This window comes from Symsagittifera roscoffensis, chromosome 4, assembly GCF_963678635.1.
Source record: "Symsagittifera roscoffensis chromosome 4, txSymRosc1.1, whole genome shotgun sequence".
Taxonomy (NCBI): Eukaryota; Metazoa; Xenacoelomorpha; order Acoela; family Convolutidae; genus Symsagittifera; species Symsagittifera roscoffensis.
The window spans coordinates 17,022,135-17,034,462 of record NC_087065.1 but is presented as its reverse complement, the minus strand read 5'-3'; the positions used below and the strand labels follow the sequence as shown (position 1 = coordinate 17,034,462).

The following is a 12,328-nucleotide window of genomic DNA, read 5'->3' as shown; positions in this document are numbered from 1 at the left end:
ACAATAGAATTTTTCCGGAAAAAAATTCAAATTCATAAAAACTGAAATTATTTGGTCCTGCCGAAGCTCTAACCGGAACCTTACAGTACATAGGCAACCGAGTTGCCTCTAGACCAAGTGACAAATAAGCGCGAAGTTGCTAAGGTTCACTAAAAAAGCCTGTGAAAAGTCTCAAAAAAACTATCAAAATTCTGTTGAAAAATTTGAAGGTATACATTAGTAAAGAAGCCGTTTTTTAGATGATTGTCTTATTGAGTTTAAAATGTAATAAAGCCGAAGTTTTACTCCGCAAAAAATTACTCGACAGCTGAAAATTTAGATGATTCTGGATAATTCTTGAACAAAAACCTTACCAAGTGATAAAATCAGATCAAGTTTATAACTGGTTCATATTTAGCACTTGAGAGCGACTACTAAAAGACTTAAATAATTGAGGAAAACATCATTAAGCCAAAACAATCGACAAAACAATGAAAACTTTTAGCATAAATTACTGCGGAGATTGAAATAAAAACTAAATCAGGAACGGAACTACTACGGTAATAGGGCAAAAGTAGCAAAAGCTAAACATTTGAAACATGGGAGGAGCTCTCTTCTTTGGGGAGTCGTCCCCCTCATCAACCAAAGGGCCCCGAAAAAAAAACGCATTTTTTGGTGAACATTTTCCAAAATAGGCGAAAAGACCTTTTAAACGTTTTTTTTTCTAAAAATTGGTTGCGGTGCAGAAATTTTTCAAATATGGGCCTTTATATTGTTCTGACAGCTAGAGAAAAACCAATTTGGTCAAACTAAATAAGAGGTTGACAAAATTTTCGAAATTTTTTTATTGAAAAGCCGCCCCGCCCCCACCTTCGATAAAATTCTTCATCCGCCCCTGAATTGAATGGTTTTATTTATTTTAGGCAAAAAAGCAAATGAAAAGATTGTAAGAGAGTTCTTATAATACAATGTCGGCTCATCAGCAAAACATTTGTCTGAAAAATCACCAAAAACCGGAACTATTCAACCAGCAGCTATTTTTGACGAGTGAATTTTTTTAATATATCTTTTTGGGATCTGAAAAACGACTAAAAAAGTCTAGTATGATATGCCGCTCAAAACCCTGCATATAAATTTTTAAATTTCTTATTGCGCGACAAAAAAACCTCAGCCATGTTTTTTCCATTCCGTGGGTAGTCTGTTGGACAATGCAATTCATTTTAGGACAAAAAATTGCTTAAATAGTTAGTTACTTGACAACAAATGTATGAAACAAACAATTTGATCAAGCGAAAGCTATATGGGTCTAGGGCAACAAGCCGACGGGACTTCAAGCCGAAGGGACTTCAAGCCGAAATTAAAACTTTACAAGCACCCCAAAACGCTATTTTATCATCTGTAAAACGTTGCTTTTCTAAAATTTTGGCAAGTTTAGTCCATAATAAGCGTTATTCATGACAATGCACCACTTGTGATTCGCATCCGTTAATAACATCAGCCGGTTTTTGAAATGCATAATTTATAAACATGAAAAATGCCTTCAACCATGTTTTACATTTCAACTTTCCGAAACATCATTTGGAGGCTTAATTTATATCCAAACGCCAATAACTAGTGAAGAAAGATCATGAAATTCAGAAATTCTTCAAAAAAGTTTTCAAATTATTCATATTTCACGACTTTATAAAGAACTATTCGGCTTGAAGTCCCTAATTTTACAATTCGGCTTGAAGTCCCGTCGGCTTGATGTCCGGCACCCAAGCTATATGATTGAAAGATTGTCCACCCGCATCCAAGTTTAGGCGTAAATAATCGATTATAACGGATTATTATGATGATTTTTTGACAGTTATAATCGATGATAATTACCAAAATTAGGTCCTTAAGGGATTTATAATTGATTATAATCGTGATATTTTCCAAGAGATTATAATATCTTATAATCGATTATAATTGATTATAGTTCTTACTAAAAACCCTTAAAATCAATTATAATCGATTATAATCGATTATAATCTCTTATTTTGCCGGAATTTTCCTATTTTCGAATTTTATCTTATTGGTTATTATTTTTGTGTCAATAGGAATATCTCTAAAAGAGAGATCTCTTGAACACTTTGGTTCATCTGAACACAAAGTTTTACCACGAAACAAAAGTTTCACAGAGATCCTTTCAGATGACTGGAACGGTTCTCGCGGTAGATGAAAGATAATTTTTCCGAATCAATCATGAAACTAAATCAATTTGCTGATGTTTTGGTGTATATAAAAAAGCTTAAATATGCATCACAAAACAACTCTAATGGGGAAGAAATGGAAAAAAAACTTATAAATATGAATTAATTGGAAAATTTTGAAAAATTTTCTCTCATTTTTCATAGGAACCAACGTCCACAAAAAGCATAAAATATAAGCAATTTAGATGCAACTTCGACGTCAAAAATGGACAAACAAAAGGGATTATAATCAATTATAATGGATTTTTGTGCAAAACTAACGAAATAGAATTTTGAATAAAAATAATGGATTATAATCAATTATAATCGATTATAATTGTATCGAAAAATAGACGAATAAATAATCGATTATAATGGATTATAATTAATTATAATTTGATTTGAAAAAAAAAGAGATTATAATCGATTATTAATTGATTAAAATCGATTGTTTCTCAATTTTAGTGAGATTGGTACTAAAATCGTAATATAATCGATTATTAACGCTTGAAACTGGATGCGGGCAGTTCAAGCATGATACGTCACTTCTTGCGCGCACGTGGTTTTTACAGGTTCTAATAGGCTTTTTGCATAAATATTTGGCTCTTTTTCCTTCCCCCCCCCCACCTGCAATTTTCACAAGTAAAATTACTGTTCCCACAAACCGATTAACAAGAAAATTGGCATGCGGACTAACCGGGCCACGACAAACGTATTTGGTCTTCATAATTAACCTTGTAAAACCACTCATTACATCATAAAATTGATGCTCATACGAGGTGGGGGGAAAAGGAAAAAGAGCCAAATATTTTTGACGTACTGGTTGTTCGTATTTGTTCGATCGTGGCCTGTTTTCAGATAAGGGTTTCCTTTGTTTTTTCAATCTTCTCTAATAAAATCTGAAAAAATCACTTTAAAAACATTTTTAACCAAAATATAAATTTTATCCTTTATTGTAGACTCATAGAAGCACTGTTGAGATTAAGGCAAGTCGCAAGAGAGTACAAGTTACAAACACTCCGCAGAAGAGGTATATTTGTTTAGAAATTGAAACTTGATTTTTTAGCTTTCTATTTCAATTAAATGTAAAAAAAAACATTTTTCAGATTTGTCAACAATCTTTGACAATTAGTTTTGGGATAATTCGTCGAGTTGAAGATTTTTGATCAGATATTAAATTGTGCGGAGCACCTGACATGTTATGAAATCAAAAAGATTCGAAATTGATTTGTTATGGAACAAAATTAAGGAGTTGGTCGAATATTTGCTAGGCAATGTCAACTTTGGATTCTTCTTTATTCGCATCACTGCAAATAAAAAAATTGGAGTTGTTTTCGGGCATTCCTGAGTTATTCACAGACTTGTTGTAAAACGGACTGTTTTCCTCTTTGATTTCACCGTCGGCTTTATGAACAAAATTGCCACTTTCGTCTATGTGCACACCGTCCCCCATGTTGCAGAAACCACTCAGCACTTCCGCTTTCCTCGTATCGCCATTCATTTGACCGAAGCCATCTTGCTCAACAAAATTACTGGCAATAGAGGTCTCCAAGCCGAAACTCTGTGTCCCGTTCAGCGGGAAACAACCATGCTTTGGAAAGGTATCGATTCCATATGACGCGTTTGCGTGCAAAGTCTGCAATATATTTTGAGACTGATCGGCTAAATGAGACAAATGATTGGGATCCATAGAATTTGCAACTGCGTTTGCGTGTTGCTGTTGTATGGCCAGCTTTTCATGGCCTCTCATTTCAATACTGCATGGTTGGTTTTCATACATATGTTGAGCTGATTGTACAAAAAGTGCATTAGCTTGCTGGTGATGATTGCCTGCTTCAGCCTGTCGAATATTGGGTACAAAAAAGTGGGAGTTGTCCTGAATCAGCGAAGAAGTTTGAACCTTAGCCGAGTACCCGTCATGGATGTTTTCAACAAGTGGGTTGAACATGGTGGTTGCATTTTGATCTGCAGACGAGCCGACTGTCGGAAACATAACTTCGGAGGCAGGGAATGGGTTCGCATATCCGAGTGAGGTCGAGAGGTAATCCTGGGGATTGAATGGCGTAGTGTACGGGGGAAGGGTACACCTGTTGGCAGGGTGACTCATTCTGTGCTGAGTTGCTCTTTGTTGTTTTTCAACGTCTTTCCGAAGGATTACTTTATCCTTTTTTGACCTCCTGCCCAATTTGATAGCTGAAAAAAAAACAGAATTGTTTGAAAACTTCCTGAGATCTTTCATCAAAATGTCACTGACAAATAAGTATACTGGGTTAATTAATCTCTAAGCTATAATTTAAGTTCAAATTTTTTATCAAAATTAAATCTGAAATTTAAAGTTTTTTTAGGAGTATAAGGCAGTAGTTTTTTGATCAGTTTCATTTCTATACGACCGAGCGATACCGGTTTTTTGGAAAAAAACTGAATGAAGTGAGGACCCATCTAAGGTTCTAATAACACCAAAACTATATTCAAGCTTAAAGAATTTTGTAAAAGTTTTCACCATCTTGACGCTGGGTTTTCCCCTAAAATTACGTACTGAAGAATGTTTCATTAAGTGTTCTGAAAAATGATCTTACCATTTCTGGACATGCCAACTGCGAGACACTTCTGGTATCTGCAGTACCTGCACGAGTTCCTGTTATTAGTGTTGATATTACACTTCTTATCCCGACTACAGTGCAAGCTCTCCCCCACTTTATGAGCCACTACACTCCCTTTCACGACTCCTCCGTCCTTGGGGGAGAGGTGGTTGCGTTTAAAGAACCCCTTGCAACCCTCACAGGTGAGCACCCCGAAGTGGGTGCCAGAAGCGTAGTCCCCGCAGACCTTACACTGCTCCCCTGTCTCTCCCCTGGCTCCAGGGAGCGTACAGTGGACTGGAATAACAATTCAAATAAAAGGTTTCAAGCTTTGAAGATTTAAGTAGAAGATTGAAAATGGTAACAATAAATTTCATTTGTGAGGTGTTCAAATTTTTTCAATAAAACTGTTGCGCTTTACGTTTTTATTTAAATTTTGAAAATGCTTTCAAAAAGCTCAAAGTTAATCGGTCATTGTTCTGAAATTAGACGGCCTGTTTATAAGGCCAAATTTAACATCTTTTACCTCAATTTTTTAGCTCATTGAATTTGTGATCTATGTCTTGAATTAGGAAGAAACAGACAAAAAATGCAACAAACTCACAGAATTGTCTTAGTGACTCGATCGTTGAGTTAGGATGTCCCATTCCGTGAACTGCTCCCCCTGACGATGACACCGGTAGGCCCACCCCGTAGTACGCTTCGGGGGTCAACTGCGAGTAAAAAGAGTTACCCGGCGAAGCAAATATCGAAGCTGCAATCGGACCAGATGTTTCCTCTAAAGAGTGCCCGGATCCCTGCTGATGTTGCAGTGTACCCTGATGATGATGATGATGATGATGATGTTCTGGATGGGAGAGGGAGGGGTAGGCTAGAGGTAGTGGGTTCATGTTCATGTTGAGGGTCAAAGCCCGACTGATATGGTCCATTTGATTGATATGATATGATTCGCTGTTATTGTTGTACGTGTTGTGGTGGTTCAGAGAAGAAAAATCGTCCGGTGATATGACCATAGTCGCAGTGATGTTAAAGTCGCATCAACTTCAGTTACAAAAGTGTCTCGACACCAGCTATGGGAAACGAAGTTTGTCAAATGCTTAAACAGAAAATATTGGATAACCCACAATTTGTCTTTAAATTCAGGCAAAGTACCTTCAGTTTTGTGAGTCTCGCGACGTAGTATGAAAGGAACAGCAGACATATTGGCCTTCTTTTCAAGTGGGGTCAAGATATTTGAAAAAATCTGTTCTTAAACCACTTATGGTCCAGCAGCGCTAGCACTGTTGCAAATGCCAAGTAGAATGCATCAGGCTAAAAGTTGAAAATGAAGCTAAATAGAGGCCCTATTTAGCCAACTGGAGCTAAAACGACCCAAACAACAAAAATAATCGCTCTAAAAACTAAAATCATTTTGAAATAGTTTATAATTCTGCTTGATAAAAAATCCTCATATTTTAGCAATAATCATTTATTAGCAAGCAGGCATCAAAATTTGTGTTTTTTTTTGGTTTTAATTGAGACATACAAGCTTTAACTCTCAGGCTATATTTAAAAACTACACGTTCAAAATAAAAAAGAAAAAAATTTTTGAAAAACCTACAGGTCCATTTTCATACGTTGTTTCATTTTATAAAGTTTTATTGAAATTTTCGAAGCAAAAATTGCTGAAGCCTTCAAAATAAAAAAATATGAATATCTAATAACTTGGTTCACCAATTTCGACAACACAAAAACTTAATGACAAAACCTTCTAGTTTCTTCAAACTGAAACACCTGATTTCTTATTTTTTGCAACAAAACCGGCAGTAAAATGCTTAAAAAAATCACTGATTTATTTTAGTACAAAAAATTCACTTCTTTCGAAATCACTTCAGAAGATAAAAGTATTTTACAACTCTACGATTTAAAAAAAAATATATATATGATCGACTTCTGAGTTCTGTTTAAAATGTTTGATTCGACTTCTGCGTTGTTCAATAACATGGCCAAAAAAACTAGCTTGTCCCTATATAGAGAACGAGATTTTCAGTTCTGATAACTTCGGGATCCGCTTCGAGTTCATGAACGTGTTTTTTTCAACTCAAGGAATTATTTTACTTTACAGTTCAAACGTAATTACTTTTACGTTCGGCAAAAAAATATTTATGCACTCTACTCTTTCTTCAGCACTTAAATGATCATTTTACAAGAAAGAACATAGTATCGTTTTCCACACGTATCGTTTATTCGTTTAATTTTCCACGTGTACCTTTAGGGTCTATCGTTTAAAATTTGTCGACGCTGTCCATAGTGAAAAATAGTTAATTTAGCAATCGCTTTTTCACACAGCCCTGATCTTCCAAGGATCTACTTGAGAATCGCCCCTCTTCAAGAAAGGGGGATTGTTAAGTAGATCCATCTTCTGATTTGTGCGCTTTTTTTTTTCAGTTTTCTATGCACAACGCGGTAGCATATTCTGATTAAACCTGGCGTAGAAATAATTAATTAAAAATGAACGATCCGTAAAATTTCTAAGGGCCTCTCGAACAGTTTGTACTTGAGTTAGTAGTGAAACTTTTAAATGAAATTATAAAAGTTAGTTGTAAGCTAATTTGAAGTGTCGAATTGAGGAGCAGACATTCGATCCCGATCACAATATCTTCATGTCAAAATTCGTTTGTAGTTAAAACAACAAAAATAAAGGCCCTTTTAATTGCTTCATGGAAAAAAATGCAAAGTGAAAAAAATTGAACAAACAAAAAACTTACCAAGTTTTTGTTTTCTGGGTCGAAAACGATAGGTATAACTCTGCGAAGAGTTTTGATGAAGTTTTAAATTTGATTTGCTAAAATTCGATCAGTTTTTGCAAGAGGTGTTTTTTGATCAGTTGCTCACAATAAAAACGTTTTTGAACTAATTAGCAAGCTAGATATATTCTGTTTATCTTTTTTATTAAAGACCCTATTGCAAGTACGACTACAAAAGCGAAGTGTCGTGCGCTGCGCAGCTTCGCTTATGCCGCTGGCAGTGTTAGCACAACAAAACTGTTTGCCTCACTATTTGTTATCAATTGTTTAATCGGTTTCATTCTGCCATATATCTGCTTTTTAAACATTTGATAAGACTTGTTTTTAATCTTCACTTCATACACAAACTTGTTCTTACGGTATCAATGACATTTTACAACCCCTCTGTTTGCTCAGAGCTGTTGATTTTAGGTCTTGTTTGTCAATTAGAAGCTGTTGTTTCGATTAGCGATAACACTATTTAATCTGCTCAGCCTAACAGTATGAGAAGAACCTCTGAAAGTTTGCCTGAATAACTTTCTATCCAAGATCATCCATCTTTGATGTATCTCTAGCTCCCGCTACTTTTCTCGAACGTCCAAATTGCCGAATTTGGTTTAAGAAAAATTCAGGTTCAAAATCTATGAAGAAAATAGCTTTTCTATTGGACACTAAAATTAGAAAACAAGAAACTAAGAAAAAGGTCGAGAGCAAAAACTCATTTCAAGAACGTAAATGTACTTTTTTTTAAAATTTTTTTGCTTACTTTTCTAGCAAGAGGAACCGTTTCAGTTTTCGGAAGAGAGATCTATCGACCAATTAGCAAGCTGTGATCTCTCTATCTGAATGTATGTGTTTGTGACATTTATTGGTGGACTTCGTGCGACTAAAATTATAGAATGTGTCCTCAGAACTGGGCCACAGTATGGCCCTGAATTCAAAAATAGAATGGCCATGTTTGACCAGCGAGATAAACCTGTGCTTGAACCAAAACATACAAAAGGCGTCTTGTCATCTTTTATTACATATGGCGGGCAAAAATGTTAGATATGATACAGGAAAATCAGATTTTTTATCGTGAACCAGAATAATATTTAAAAATAAGAAAAAAAAACAGTTCTTTAATTTCACTCCAAAATCCCAGAATTAAAAATCTATGTAACAAATTTCTCGTTCGAAAAAAATGAGTAAAAGATAATATTAAAAAGTATAAAAGATGACTAGCTAATTTAATATCGAATATAAAACCATTTTACAGCTGATGCAAAATTACACGGTGAGCTAATTGTAATAAAAAGCTGTTTGCGAAATTTATTTTGTATATAATTTAATGCAGTTAATATCACAACAAACTATGTAAATAGAATAAACAAATGTACATATGGGTTTAATTTTTACATCTTAATTATTATCCAGGTAGGTTTAAATTTAATGTTTATGCGCATTTTTTGTCTCTAATGAGGTGCATTCACCTAACAATTCTCAATTTAAAGTAGATCGGGTCAAACTCAAACTCACTTACCATAACTTGTATTTATTCTGACTGAGTGAACAAAGGAATTGTCCTCACATTGAAGATAGTCTGAGTTAGAGAGTGTTTTAACTGTGCCAACACATTTGCGACCCAAAATCCACGGGGTAACATGTGGAAAAAACAGGTGTGAGCATAGACGAGACCTAGGCTCGAAACGGGGTCGAAATTGAGTGCGTTGATGAATTTCATTTCTCATTTTCATCTTTTTTAAATTCATATTTTTCATCTTTTTCTTTTCTGAACTTGAACATGAGTTTCAATTGGAAAACCAAAATTCTAGTTGATATTGAAAAATGGATTTTTTTATCAAAGGTTATGATTTTTATTTCAAATAGGACTCCAACCTAATAAATAGTCGTAACATTCAGGGTTTTGGCCTGATATACGAGCAGTCTTGTTCCCTCTTACGTATTACCCGGAGATATTTGAAGTAGAAATTGTTTTGCAATGAATATTCAGTCAGACACGCGCCCATCTGACAATGGATCTATAGAAACCGTGAAAATGATCTGTTTATTTACTGACCGATCACTGAAAGTGCTTTCGAGTGTTTCTTTTTTTTTGAATTTCGGTTTTTGTTTTCCACGAAAAAATCTATACCCAGGGGGCGGATCTAGGATTGTCTCGAGACGAGGGGGCGGATTTTCAAAAATTTTGTCGATCTTTTTTACGTTGACTAAATTGATTATTTAAGCTCTCACAAAGCACTAAAAAGACCCTGTTTTGACTGAATGCTCTGCTCCTCAGATAAAACTTTTATAATTTTTAGGCACTTTTTTGAAGATTTTGACCAAAAAACTGCGTTTTTTCGGCGCGAGCTTCCCCCTCAAAATTAGTAAATAATGACGCCCAAGGCTTCTTTTGAAAAACTTTAGGGTCCTTCAGCTACAAATGAATATCTCATGTTAGCACAAAAGTGGGACCCTTTGGGTCGGCTGGGGGTCGAATCCCTGAGGGAGGGGGTGGTTGGGCGTCCGCAACCCTAAATCCACTGGTGCCTATACCAATAATAATTATCGAAATGTGTCGAGCAAAAAACTATATTAGATCCCTTTGGTTCGTGATTCCAAAAATTGTTTACTATTTCCATAAAAAATCTCTTTGTCAAAAAAATTGGTTTGTTTCAGAATTTTAGTTTCATTTTGAAAAAAACAATGCAAGTGAACAGGCTCAAAACAGAAGAATAAACATTTATTTAGGATTCCAAGATTTCAAGAATTCTTTAATCCAGTGAAATCAGTTTTTTGAGTTTTTAATCTGATTCTTGAAAATAAAAAAATTAAGAAAGTTTTTTTTTTGAAATTTTCAAAGTTATAATCTTTTCTATTAAGCTTTTGAACAATGTTGTCATTAATTCTGCCGTTAACTCTGACGAACTCACAAAAACGTGCCATGAACTTGAAAAAAAAACAGGAGAGCTACTGGACGGTTAAATTTTGCACCAAAAATAGTTGTTTAACGACATTAAAGAAATCAAATTTTAGCACGTTTAAAATTTCGGCCCGAAGTAACGCTACCCACTCAAATCGGCAAAAAAAGGAATTAAGTTCAGCTGGTAAACTGGAACAAACTATTCATTTTTCAGATTATCTGAAACGAGTGTTCTGCGCTAACAATACGCGATATTTTTTTCTGACCAGTAGTTTTACATTATTATCGATAATTTTTTCAATTTTTTTCAGGTTTAGAAAAAAATTTCGGCCAAACTGAAAATATTTGGCCTTTTTTACTGAACTGAAAATATTTCGCTTACTTTACTGTCCGTCAATTTAAGCACTTTCAATAAAAAGTTGTTTAAATTGCAAAAAAAAACAATTCAAAATTTTGGGTGGAGATAGTTCACTTGGACTATTTGCTGGAGGACTTGTTTACACGTTTACAGTCGAAAAACTCTTCAGCTGAATTATCTTTGACAATTAAAACCAATACGGCACTTCAACCTTCCGGATAGTTTGACTGCTTTGTAGTTTGCTAATGCCCAAAAAGTAATATCGCAGGCCCTAGATATTTTGCCACTTTTGAATCCGCATTGAACGAATTTCAGTAAGAACACAATTTTTAATCGTTGTACGCTAATATAATTATTGAAATTATTTTTGAAATGCAAGTCATAGATCATTTTCTATCGTAACAAAAACAAGATTTTTAGACATATTTGTGATTCGTTTAGTGAACTGATTGTTACAAGCATAGAGACCTCACTAAGTAATGAAAACCACTAGGAGCACATTGAGCTCAAAAATTCAAATGTTACGCGTTTAAAGAAGAAAGCTTCCTTAACTGAAACAAATTTGGCAATCAAAACCACTTCGACAACTTAAAAAACTGGATGACTTGACAGTTTGATAGTTAGCTGCTGTAGAGTTGCGCAGTTCCTAGACATCTTTAGACCCGCATAAACCGAAATACAGTAGGAACACGATTTTTTAATTAACTAACGCTAATTTAGCTGTTGAAACATTTTATGAAATTCACGTATAAAAGTTGAAACGTTAAATGCGGAGGATGAATAATGAATATGTTTGTTTGAAGATTCCACAAACTGATCCAGATTACGCAAATTTTGAGCGATAAGGCTTTTTTGTTACATTTTTGTGGAATTCAAGACAGCATAGAAGATCAAAAAAGCCAGCAATGCTGCAGTTTTCGAGCAAAATCTGTTTTCTACCTGTTGCAGAATTCCCTCAAATTTCACAAAAATTAGTTTTATAGGAAAATAAAAAATATTGATCAGTTACTAGGAGTATCGCGAATCTTTGTTACATCATTAAAGCATCTTAGCCTGCGCATAAAATTAATTGAGCGAAATGTCGGGTTCACTTCTTTTACGATCCAAAAAAGCTGAATCCTTTAAATTTCATTGTTTTTTTTTTCATTTAGTAGCAATACTGACATTCTTCATGACAAATTGCACTTGTCCTACATATAGCTTTTCTGCTATATGTTCGTGGAATACAACACAGCACAGAAGATCAAAAAAAGCTAAGCTAGCAATGCTGCAGTTTTCAGGTCAAATCTGTTTTCGAGCTTTTGCAGAATCCCCTCACAATTCACAAAAATTAGTTTGGCCGTTTCATAGGAAAACAAAAAATATTAATCAATTACTTGGAGTATTGCGAGTCTTTGTTACATCATTAAAGCATCTCAGCCTGCGCAAGAAATAAACTGTGCGAATCATGGGGCTCACTTCTCTACCGTTCAGTTCTATAGCCAATAAAAGTCAAAGTTTCAATTTTAAGTGACGCAAGCCAATTA

At 34.7% G+C, this 12,328-nt stretch overlaps 1 protein-coding gene across 1 annotated transcript in view; it reads right to left on the bottom strand.

Moving 5' to 3' along the window:
* The window catches only part of LOC134844626 (uridine-cytidine kinase-like 1), a 345,869-nt gene that overhangs the window by 305,772 nt on the left and 27,769 nt on the right, over nucleotides 1-12,328 (bottom strand). The window lies entirely within an intron of this gene.